The following is an 11,570-nucleotide window of genomic DNA, read 5'->3' on the forward strand; positions in this document are numbered from 1 at the left end:
CAGTATGAGACGTTCAAATTCTAAAGTTCTATCATCAAGATGGCCATATGTGTCAATTATGGATACTACTACTAAGTAAAGACTAATGAAGCCTAAGGAAAGAAAAGGGGTGCAGATGATGCACATTTCTTGATGTCATTTCAGACGGAGAGTGTGGTGAGAGAGAAAAAAGCAGAGCTATAATAGAAGCATTTATTAATGACATCCCAGTCAGGGCAGATTGCAGCAATTCCATTTTCCGATGGTGCTCTTCGAAGTGCATCTTTTTAAAAATGCAATCAACAATACATAACACAGAATCACAGTCTTTGATAAATTTGTTCTCATCAATAGCAGATTATTATGAAATTACATACTCAGAGAAATCAGTGTGGCTTGCAGGCAGGCTATACGAGGCGCTTCAGAGGTCACCATTACAAAATCATGGCCCCCTCATCTTCTTTGATCAAACATCAACACTAAACGCTGTTGTGATTTGACTGGTGGTAAATTGTAAGTACCCGCTATTATGGATTTTTAATTTAAAATGTTGGAGAGTTTAAGATTTTGATATAACTTTTTTTTTCCTTGGGTGCTGTTAGCAGTCAGAATTACCAGCGCTGGGCTCAAGAAAATGAAACAAATGACTCACAGAAGTCAGTTTGGCTGTGTTTTTACATGAGACCTACCAAAATATGTTGTGTTCAATTTAAATGTAAATGAGCTGACAATGCTGTCATCTTCAAAATGGCACTTTCTTTGGATTCAAACACATTTAATTCATTTTCTATTATTGATTTTTCACACTATATCCTAATACCTTCCATATTGGAAAAAATAATGAATTAGTTGGATCTCACAGTATCCCATTAAGATGTCTACCACCTCACACATACTCCTTGTATTGGGAAAAACTGTTTGTCAGACTAAAGTGGTGTGCAGAGCACTATGACAAAACCATAGAAGGTAGGCTGTGCCTACGGAGATCTATGCCTGATTTAATCATCAAGCTCTTGATCAGGTGAGCTAGTTCAAGGCTAGAACAAAATGGTGAAACATCTGGGGATACCCGAGGAGGGGTTTGAGAGGCACTACAAAGGTAGTGCCTAAATATAATGGAAGCTCATCATTTGACATGAAAATACATTTCACGGGAAAACAGTACAATATTTCCAGGTGGTTGTAATTGACAACAATGCATTTGTAATCATGTGTTCTAAATTCTTTACTCTGTGTTTAGGCCGTCCTTTAGACTTGTATGTCCCCTGCGTGAACAATAGAGGATTATACAGTGACACAGCATTCAAGGTTCTCTGATATTTTAGTTCATTCTGGAAGATTCATTTTATGATGTTCCAGTAAAGCCCATTTATCACAGTAAGAAAAGAGATGTCTTCATTTTTCTCTTGCATTGTTTTCACCAGAGAGAGAAGAGAACAAAGACCCCTTTACAAGGCTGGTCTGACCCATATTGGAGCGCTTTTATAATGCTGTTCTCTCCATGGTTGTTGTAAGCAACATCTTTTTCTCTCCCCTTTTTTTTTAATTGAAGAAGGGCTTTGATTCATCTGCTAGACCTTCTCTTATCCTTCTCTCCCTCTTTCTGTCTTCCTATGTGGTTATCCAAACCTGTAAGACCACAACAACCAGATTCAAATGGTAAGCCAATTAATTAATCATACAAAAACACGTGAGCGCTCATACACACATGCGCTCATACACACATGCGCAAGTACACACACACACACACACACGTGTAAATCTACAAAGAACTCACACATTGTATAACATGCTGCTACAAGGTTAAATGTTTGCAATTTATATAGATATATATTTCTTTGGTAAAGCTCAAATTGGACTGGACTGTTAGGAGGAGGAGAAGGAGGAGGAGAAGGAGGAGGAGAAGGAGAAGGTATTGTACAGAACTGCCAGGCTTCTGTCCAAAAAAATGTGTTGGTAATGATTAGACATAGAAGTTTGGCAAGCATTTCACAACAATAATTGTGCACTGGATTACAGGACCAATTTTACCACAGAAAGTGTTAGTAAATTAGGACCAATATTTGGTGTAAGGGAAGAATTGTGAGCATACAAAAGTTAGAATTGGAAGAAAACAAAGGGCAATGCTCATTAGGCTGATCTACCTTGGAGGCCATGGCTTCCACACTGTGTCTGCATGGCCTCTCTATGTCCAGATTCTCTTGAATGCTGTTGACCTCTTCAATGACCATGTGGGACACTGTTGGAGAGCGACAGAAACAACACTGTTAATCATCTCCAAACCAGCATAAACATCGCGCATCGCAGTTTTCCTTTATCCGTGATTAATTGACACAGGGAATGGCGCTGCAATGGCTAGCAGCCGTTTTACGGGTTCCTGACCAATTCTGCTATTTTGTGTTTTTTTTTTTAGCTGATCTTAACTGTTTTAGTACATAATGTTTCCGCCATCGTTTTCTATGGCCGAAAATAGCTTCTGGACATCAGATCAGCAATCACTAACCTAGATTTGAATGAGGATTTCTACTTCAACGAGTCGGAATCACAGCACACGCTCACCCCGGACCAGGCCGTAATGCCCAAGACCGGGAAAATGCGGCTTAAACGAAGCCGGGGGGGGGGGGGGGGGGGGGGGGGGGGGGCACAGCCCCCATACCACTAGAGGGATATCTTCTACCACCAACTTACCATGCTGAGACAAGGCCGAGTATAGCCCACAAAGATCTCCGCCACGGCACAACCCAAGGGGGGGGCGCCAACCCAGACAGGAAGATCACGTCAGTGACTCAACCCACTCAAGTGACGCACCCCTCCTAGGGACGGCATGAAAGAGCACCAGTAAGCCAGTGACTCAGCCCCTGTAATAGCGTTAGAGGCAGAGAATCCCAGTGGAAAGAGGGGAACCGGCCAGGCAGAGACAGCAAGGGCGGTTCGTTGCTCCAGAGTCTTTCCGTTCACCTTCACACTCCTGGGCCAGACTACACTCTATCATATGACCCACTGAAGAGATGAGTCTTCAGCCAGTGTAGGGAGGTTGGCACTGGAGTAATTTGATACATTTTTTTTGGTTCTAGTCAGGATCTAGCAGCCGTATTTAGCACTAACTGAAGTTTATTTAGTGCTTTATCCGGGAAGCCGGAAAGTAGAGCATTGCAGTAGTCTAACATAGAAGTAACAAAAGCATGGATACATTTTTCTGCATCATTTTTGGACATAATGTTTCAGATTTTTGCAATGTTACCTAGATGGAAAAATCTGTCTTTGAAACAGTCTTGATATGTTCGTTAAAAGAGAGATCAGGGTCCAGAGTAACGCCGTACAGTACACTACATATACAAAGGTATGTGGACACCCTTTTCAAATTAGTGGATTTGGCTATTTCAGCTACACCTGTTGCTGACAGTTGTATAAAATAGAGCACACCACCATGCAATCTCCATAGACAAACATTGGCAGTAAAATGGCCTTACTAAGGAGCTCCGTGGCTTTCAATGTGCCACCGTCATAGGATGCCACCTATCCAGCAAGTCAGTTTGTCAAATTTCTGCCCTGGTCAACTGTAAGTGCTGTTATTGTGACGTGGAAATGCATAAGAGCAACAACGGCTCAGCTGCAAAGTGATAGGCCACACAACCTCACACAACAGGTGTCCTGTTGAGCTGAGTGCTGAAGCGTGTAGCGCGTAAAAATAGTCTGTCCTCGTTTGCAACACATACTACCGATTCCAAATTGCCTCTGTAAGCAACGTCAGCACAAGAACTGCTCGTTGGGAGCTTCATGAAATGGGTTTCCATGGCTGAACAGACGCACTCAAGCCTAAGATCACCATATGTAATGCCAAGCGTTGACTGGAGTGGTGCAAAGCTAGCCGCCATTGGACTCTGGAGCAAGTGGAAACACGTTCTCTGGAGTGATGAATCACGCTTCACCATCTGGCAGTACAAGGAGAATGCCCCAAATGAATAGGGACAACTGTATAGCTTGGTGGAGAAGGAATAATGGTCTGTTTTTCATGGTTCAGGCTAGGCCCCTTAGTTCCAGTGAATGGAAAGTTTAATGCTACAGCATACAATGGCATTCTAGATGATTCTGTGCTTCTAACTTTGTGGGGAAGGCCCTTTCCTGTTTCAGCATGACAATGCCCCTGTGCACAAATCGAGGTCCATACAAAAATGGTTTGTCAAGATCGGCGTGGAAGAACTTGACTGGCCTGCACAGATCCTTGACCTCAACCCCATGAAACACATTTGGGATGAACTGGAACGCTGACTGCGAGCCAGGCCTAATCGCCCAACATCATGGCCTGACCTCACTAATGAATGGAAGCAAGTCGGTACAGCAATGTAGTGGAAAACCTTCCCAGAAGAGTGAAGGCTGATATAGCAGCAAAGGGGGGAACAACTCCAAATTAATGCCCATGATTTTGGAATGAGATGTTTGACGAGCAGGTGTGAGCAAAACCTTTAAACAGGTTAACTTTCACAAGACCGCATGGTGGCCCGACGGAGCTCTAGTGGAGAGGGTCGAGAGCTTCAAGTTCTGCGGTGTCCACATCACCAAGGATCTATCATGGTCCACACACACCAACACAGTCATGATGAGGGCACGACAACACCTCTTCCCCCTCAGGAGGTTGAAAGGATTTGTCATGGGACCTCAGATCCTCAAAACGTTCTACAGCTACACCTTTGAGAGCATCTTGACCTGCTGCATCACCGATTGCTATGGCAACTGCTTGCCATCCGCAAGGCGCTACAGAGGGTAGTGCTACGGCCCAGTACATCACTGGGGCCGAGCTCCCTGCCATTCAGGATCTTTATACCAGTGATGAAAAGTACTTAAGTAGAAATACTTTAAAGTACTACTTAAGTGTATTTTTTAGTATCTGTACATTCCTTTACTATTTCTATTTTTGACAACTTTTACTTTTCCTCCACTTCATTCCTAAAGAAAGCATGTACTTTGTACTCCATACATTATCCCTGACAGCCAAAAGTACTCGTTACATTTAAAATGCTCAGGCAGGGCAGCAATTAATGCATCTACTGTATCAAGTCCTATTCATGCATCTATCAATATAACGCTTTGTCATCCCTACAGCCTCTTATCTGGCGGACTCACTAAACACAACTAGTGTGTTGGTAAATTATGTCAAAGGGTTGGAATATGCCCCTGTCTGTCCGTAAAAATAAAAAATTAAACAATTGCGCGGTCTTGTTTGCTTTAATGTTAGGAATTTGATCTATAGAATTTACTTTTACTTTGTAGTTTTACTCAAGTATGACAATGTAGTACTTTTTACACCACTGCTCTATACAAGGCAGTGTCAGGGGAAGGCCCAAAAAATTGTCAAACCACCCAAGTCATAGGCTGTTCTCTCTGCTACCGCAACAAGTCCGGAAACAACCGGACACTGAACAGCCTCTAACCCCAAGCCATGAGACTCCTAAATAGTTACCCAGACTATCCTCTTTCAGACTTTTTGCAGAAAATCTTTTGACACGCTGCCTGCTACTGTTTATTATCTGCCACTTGATTCCAAGTTATATGTACTGTATCTACATCAATTACCCCGTACCCCCATACATCACCTCGGAACTCTGGTATCCCATGTACAATACCAGTCAAAAGTCTGGACACACCTACTCATTCAAGGGTTTTTCTTTATATTTACTATTTTCTACATCAAAACTATGAAATAACACATGTGGATCATGTAGTAACCAAAACAAGTGTTAAAAACCTCTAAATATATTTGATATTTGATATTCTTCAAAGTAGCCATCCTTTGCCTTGATGGCAGCTTTGCACACTCTTGGCATTTCTCAACCATATTCATGAGGAATGCTTTTCCAACAGTCTTGAAGGAGTTCCCACATATGCTGAGCCCTTGGTGGCTGCTTTTCCTTCACTCTGCGGACCAACTCATCCTAAACCATCTCAATTGGGTTGAGGTCGGTGGATTGTGGAGGCCAAGTCATCTGATGCAGCACTCCATCACTCTCCTTGGTCAAATAGCAGTTACACAGCCTGGAGGTGTGTTTTGGGTCAATGTCCTGTTGAAAAACAAATTATTATTATTAAGCGCAAACCAGATGGGATGGCGTATCGCTGCAGAATGCTGTGCTAGCCATACTGGTTAAGTGTGCCTTAAATTCTAAATGCATCACAGACAGTGTCACCAACTCACCACCACACATGCAGAGATCATCCGTTCACCTGCTTTGCGTCTCACAAAGACACGGCGGATGGATCAAAAATCTCAAATATTATTTGTTTCTTGGCCAAACAAGTTTCTTCTTCTTATTGGTGTCCTTTAGTAGTGGTTTCTCTGCAGCAATTCGACCATGAAGGCCTGATTCATGCAGTCTCCTCTGAACAGTTGATTTTGAGATGTGTCTGTTACTTGAACTCTGTGAAGCATTTATTTGGGCTGCAATCTGAGGTGTAGTTAACTCAAATGAACTTATCCTCTGCAGCAGAGGTAACTCTGGGTCTTCCTTTCCTCATGAGAGCCAGTGTCATCATAGTGCTTGATGGTTTTTGCTAGCGCACTTGAAGAAACTTTCAAAGGTCTTGAAATGTTCCGGATTTGTTCATTGTTTTATTTTACCTTTATTTAACTAGGCAAGTCAGTTAAGAACAAATTCTAATTTTCAATGACGGCCTAGAAACAGTGGGTTAACTGCCTGTTCAGGGGCAGAACCACAGATGTTTACCTTGTCAGCTCAGGGATTTGATCTTGCAACCTTTTGATCTTGCAACCTGCCGCCCGGATTGACTGACCTTCATGTGTTAAAGTAATGATGGACTGTCATTTATCTTTGCTTATTTGAGCTGTTCTTGCCATAATATGGACTTGGTCTTTTACAAAATAGTGCTATCTTCAGTATACCACCCCTGCCTTGTCACAACACAACTGATTGGCTGAAACGCATTAAGAAGGAAAGAAATTCCACAAATGTATTTTTAACAAGGTACACATGTTAATTCCAGTTTACCTCATGAAGCTGTCATCAAGGCAAAGGGTGGCTACATTGAAGAATCTCAAATCTCAAATATACTTGTATTTGTTTAACACTTTTTTGGTTACTACATGAGTCCATATGTGTTGTTTCATCGTTTTGATGTCTTCACTATTATTCTACATGTAGAATGTAGAAAATAGTAAAAATATAGAAAAACCTGGAGTGAGTGGGTGTGTCCAAACTTTTGACTGGCACTGTATATAGCCAAGTTATCGTTACTCATTATGTATTTATTATTTCTTCTATTGTTAATAGTTTTAGTTATCTATTATTTCTCTATTTTCTATTTTCTTCTCTTTGCATTGTTGGGAAGGGCCCGTAAGTAAGCATTTCACTGTTAATGTACGAAGCATGTGACGAGAACAATTTGATTGAATTGAAGCCCAAGAACTACATCTATTTTTTTATTTTGATCAATAGCAGAGTTACACTACAGCGGTAGGCCTACAGTAGCTTGGTTGTTGGCATACTGTAGACAACACAAATGTTGCCATGTTGTCTGATCCTAAGGTTCACCTTATTGGAACTCATCTCTTTATGTTTCAATCTTGAATATCATACAGATACCATTTTTTATTTTTTTTTACATGTCTTTGGTTGGTCATGTTCAGTTGCTTTCACAAATAGCTTTACATCTCAAGGACAGAGGTAACGCTGAAGGATGAGACGACTAGGACTTTTACGCTTTGTGCACTTCTTATGAGCTCTTTACAAAACAAGCAGAAACACGAGCATTTATGTAGGCTCGCTTACTGTGAAATCTCAAACTTTACTAAGAAAGTACTTGACAAACTTGACAATATAAGTACGTGTGTTTGCATTTTTCTGTCATGTCAAAGCTTTGCCGTGAACCACATATGTTCTCTTTTCAATTGAAAAGGTGAACTAATATTACCACTGCGACTGAGGTGTTAACTATTCTGCTTTCTGTGAAAGCCACAACATCAGCGGAACTACTTGAACACATCTGAGACTACTTGAGACCACTATACAAAAGGTCAAAGAAAACAACCTCCCTGCAACAATGGGTGCATTTTATTACAACGTAATTAATGTCAAGGTCAGAAAGGCAAATGATTATAGAAACATAATAGATCTTATCACCAGAATGGTTCTAAACTGTTGATGGAAAACAAAGGACAAGAGATTGAATCTATGATGAATTATTCAAGTTATTTAGGGAACATTTTTTAGACCCTGATGTTAGACTTTTTAAAACATTGAAGTATAAAATCTCACTTTAGCCAGTTAGAGTTGTTGTAAAAACAGAAACATTCAGAGACACACTTAATACTATAAACATTGACAAAATGTGCAGGCGTAATCACAAACCCCAGTGAACGAGTCTTACTGCCACTTAACTAATTAAACATTGTGGTCGAAGGGGAAAAATAGGAATTAAGGCCGTTAACACGGGCCGTTCCCTTCCCAATGACACCTAAATTAAAACTTGATGAACGTCTGTGCCTGCGATATCAAAGTTCCTCCTGCAACCTCTCCACGTCATTCATTCAACAGCACTTAGCTGCCAGTTTCATCCCAGCCTCTCTTGCTCTTCTCTTTCACAGATTCCATAATGCCCAACTCAATCAACGCCAGAAAAGGACGTCTTGAACTAAATTATACGTTAATTATAATTTCTGGTAGACATGGTAAATAAACAGGCCTGGAAGTGTACAAGTGCGGGGTGACAGGGGTTCTGACACGTCAGATTTGGCAGTCTTAATTGTAAGTTTCGGCCTCACCATCATCAGTCCCGTCTTTTTTTTTCTCCCCTCTTTTCCCTCCTATCGGGGAAGACAGTGATTACCCCTGTGCCGACGCGCTGCATAATGGTATCAGCGCAGACAGAGAAGTGAATTAAATTGTATCTGCAGCCGTACGGAATCCTTGATGAGGGGGCAGATGCCTTTGTGGTGTTATCATTATAGTACAATGGTCATGTTGTCATCAACCTTGCCATCGTCAATTGAAAAGACATGATTGTGTGTTGGGGGCTTTTTTTCTCTCCCTCTGTAGCCCCGGTGTTTCGTCGTGAATAGGAGCAATTTTCTAAGAGCTATGAAATCACGTAATAGGTCCTAATATGCAGCTGCTTGGCATAGCAAGGCAGCCTCTTAAAGTGGAAGTCAAACACAATATGTGTTTTTTTTTGACTGGAGAAAACACTGGATGTATGAGCAAAGGCCACATTTATTCAGATAAAAATCCCTCGACTGTAACGATTACAAAGAACTATTTCAAATATCTTCGATATTTTTCTAAAATTCCAGAGATCAAAATCACTGGCTTGAGTGATGCATTTTTTGGTTTTAAGAAAAACTGCAACTGCAAAATAACACAGAAATACATTGTATTTCAAGCCCATTTGTATGTGTATGTGAATAAAGGAAAAGTAAAAGCCACAAGGAGAAGTGGCAGAGATGCTTTAGGTGTCATTTTGCATTCTGAACACTAACATCTACAAAAGAGAATCCAGTTAGTGTATGTTTCTCTATTAAACTAAAGATGAATACGTTTTGCATTGACAAAAGGGGCAGCAAGAGTAAATAACTGTGCTAGGGTGTGCTTTTTACCAAAGGTAAACGTCAAACATACACAGTTCATAGCGAGTCCAGGTTTCAAAGGTCACAGCAGCAGAGATTGTGTGGTTGATAGTTGGCATAGTTGGCAGAGAATGCTATCAGTAAACACTACACAACAGAACTGAATGTGTTAACAGTCACAACATTCCCTCCTATACAATCACGGACTAGTTTCCAATATGATGCAAATGTTGCCAGGGGGGAAACAATATCAGTCTGATATGTAAGAATGCCGTGTTAATATTAGCTCAATCATCTTTGTCAATCATTTTTAAGACTGCCTCGTCTCTTGCTGCCGGCATCCGTCGACACCGATACGACCAAAAGCACAAAAGAGAACAAAAAACACTGACAATATCTCTTTTTCATTTTCATTAGTGACCTACTTTCACTGAGCCAGTCAATGCAAGATCAGACTCCACTTAAACTCATTCTGAGTTAGATATTCAGAGGGAGAGAAGCTGAGGTAATGAGGATGATGGGCTATGTAATAAATCTTCCCAATTTGAATGAACCTTATGTGAACCTTAACAAGTTCTATATGAACCGCTGCCGTATGGCTTTAAAGTGAAATGAGAAAAGCAATATCATCCAAAGTCAAGACTACATTGATGGTCCTAAGGCACAATGCATACGCTCTTAGAAAAAAAAGCTGCTTTCTAGAAACTTATGGGTTCGTCAGATGTCCCCATAGGAGAACCCTTTCAATAACCCTTTTTGGCTGCAGGTAGAAAGAACCCTTTTGGTTCCAGGTAGAACCCTTTCGATAGAGGGTTCTACATGGAATCCAAAAGGGTTCCAACTGGAAGCAAAAAGGGTTCTACCCTTGAAGTATTTCAAATGTATTTATTTTTTAAATTGAGGATAACTCTGACTTACATGTAACATTATCAGCATTGGTTGCTTAGTAGGTACCCTACTGTGAAGCACTGTGCAGTCATATTTCAATCTACACACCAGCTCAAGTACTATTTCCTTTAGGGTACAACATTCAGGTTACATGTGCTTACTCAACACTGCTGCTCTAACACATCATGTTGGCTAGCACCCTACCCCCAAACTCATCCTCTCTCTGAATGCAGTGATTCATTTTTGCTGGGATTTCACACTCATAAAACATATAATAAAAAGTAATAATAAAATAAGCAGTAGGCTGTGTAAGTGCAATTTCATAGTTAAAGTACAAGCGTTAAAGTGCAGAATTGCATTCGGAATAAAATTATGCTTGGCCCTATTTTTATTTTTACCTTAGGTAGTTTGTACCTGCAGCCAGAGAGAAGGAGCTGGAATTTGGGGTTGAGTGGGTGAATAATGGGGTGAATAATGTGCATTCACCGTGTTCCAAATAGGTGATTCAGAGGGCACCTCAGACAGACTACATTGACATCATACGTTCAGTTGGGGTAAAAATATTTCAAAGTAGTAGCTAGTATGTATGTGTATATATACAATATAATTAATAAAATATTTAACCAGTCGCCTTCCTCAATTTAAGTGGATGATGACGCAATCTTTGCAAGATGGAGGGAATCTGATTTCATTGGTCCACAACGCAAGGCTCAGTAATTTCATTCAGGGTAAGTGGAGTTAGCCTACCACGGAGCAGGTTAGTTCTGAAAGATGTGGAATGTTGTCCAACTCCTCTTCAATGGCTGTGCGAAGTTGCCGGATATTGGTGGGACCTGGAACACGCTGTTGTACACATCAATCCAGAGCATCCCAAACATGCTCAATGGGTCTGCTGAGTATGCAGGCCATGGAAAAACGAGGACATTTTCAGCTTCCAGGAATGGTGTACAGAACCTTGCGAAATGGGGCCATGCATTATCCTGCTGAAACGAGGCCATGCATTATCCTGCTGAAACATGAGTTGATGGCGGTGGATGAACGGCACGACAATGCCTCAGGATCTAATCACGGTTTCTCTGTGCATTCAAATTGCCATCAATAAAATGCAATTGTGTTTGTTGTCCGTAGA

At 41.1% G+C, this 11,570-nt stretch overlaps 1 long non-coding RNA gene across 2 annotated transcripts in view; it reads left to right on the forward strand.

Annotated features, from left to right (window-relative positions):
- The window catches only part of LOC149972503 (uncharacterized), a 51,028-nt gene extending 48,554 nt beyond the window's left edge, over positions 1-2,474 (forward strand). For both annotated transcript variants that reach the window (XR_016490956.1, XR_016490955.1), the window contains exon 3: positions 2,453-2,474. This is a non-coding gene — a long non-coding RNA (uncharacterized LOC149972503). The remainder of the gene's footprint in view (positions 1-2,452) is intronic.
- The last annotated feature ends 9,096 nt before the right edge of the window (positions 2,475-11,570 follow it).

This window comes from Oncorhynchus mykiss, chromosome 23, assembly GCF_057628025.1.
Source record: "Oncorhynchus mykiss isolate SJ-2025 chromosome 23, ASM5762802v1, whole genome shotgun sequence".
Classification (NCBI taxonomy): domain Eukaryota; kingdom Metazoa; phylum Chordata; class Actinopteri; order Salmoniformes; family Salmonidae; genus Oncorhynchus; species Oncorhynchus mykiss.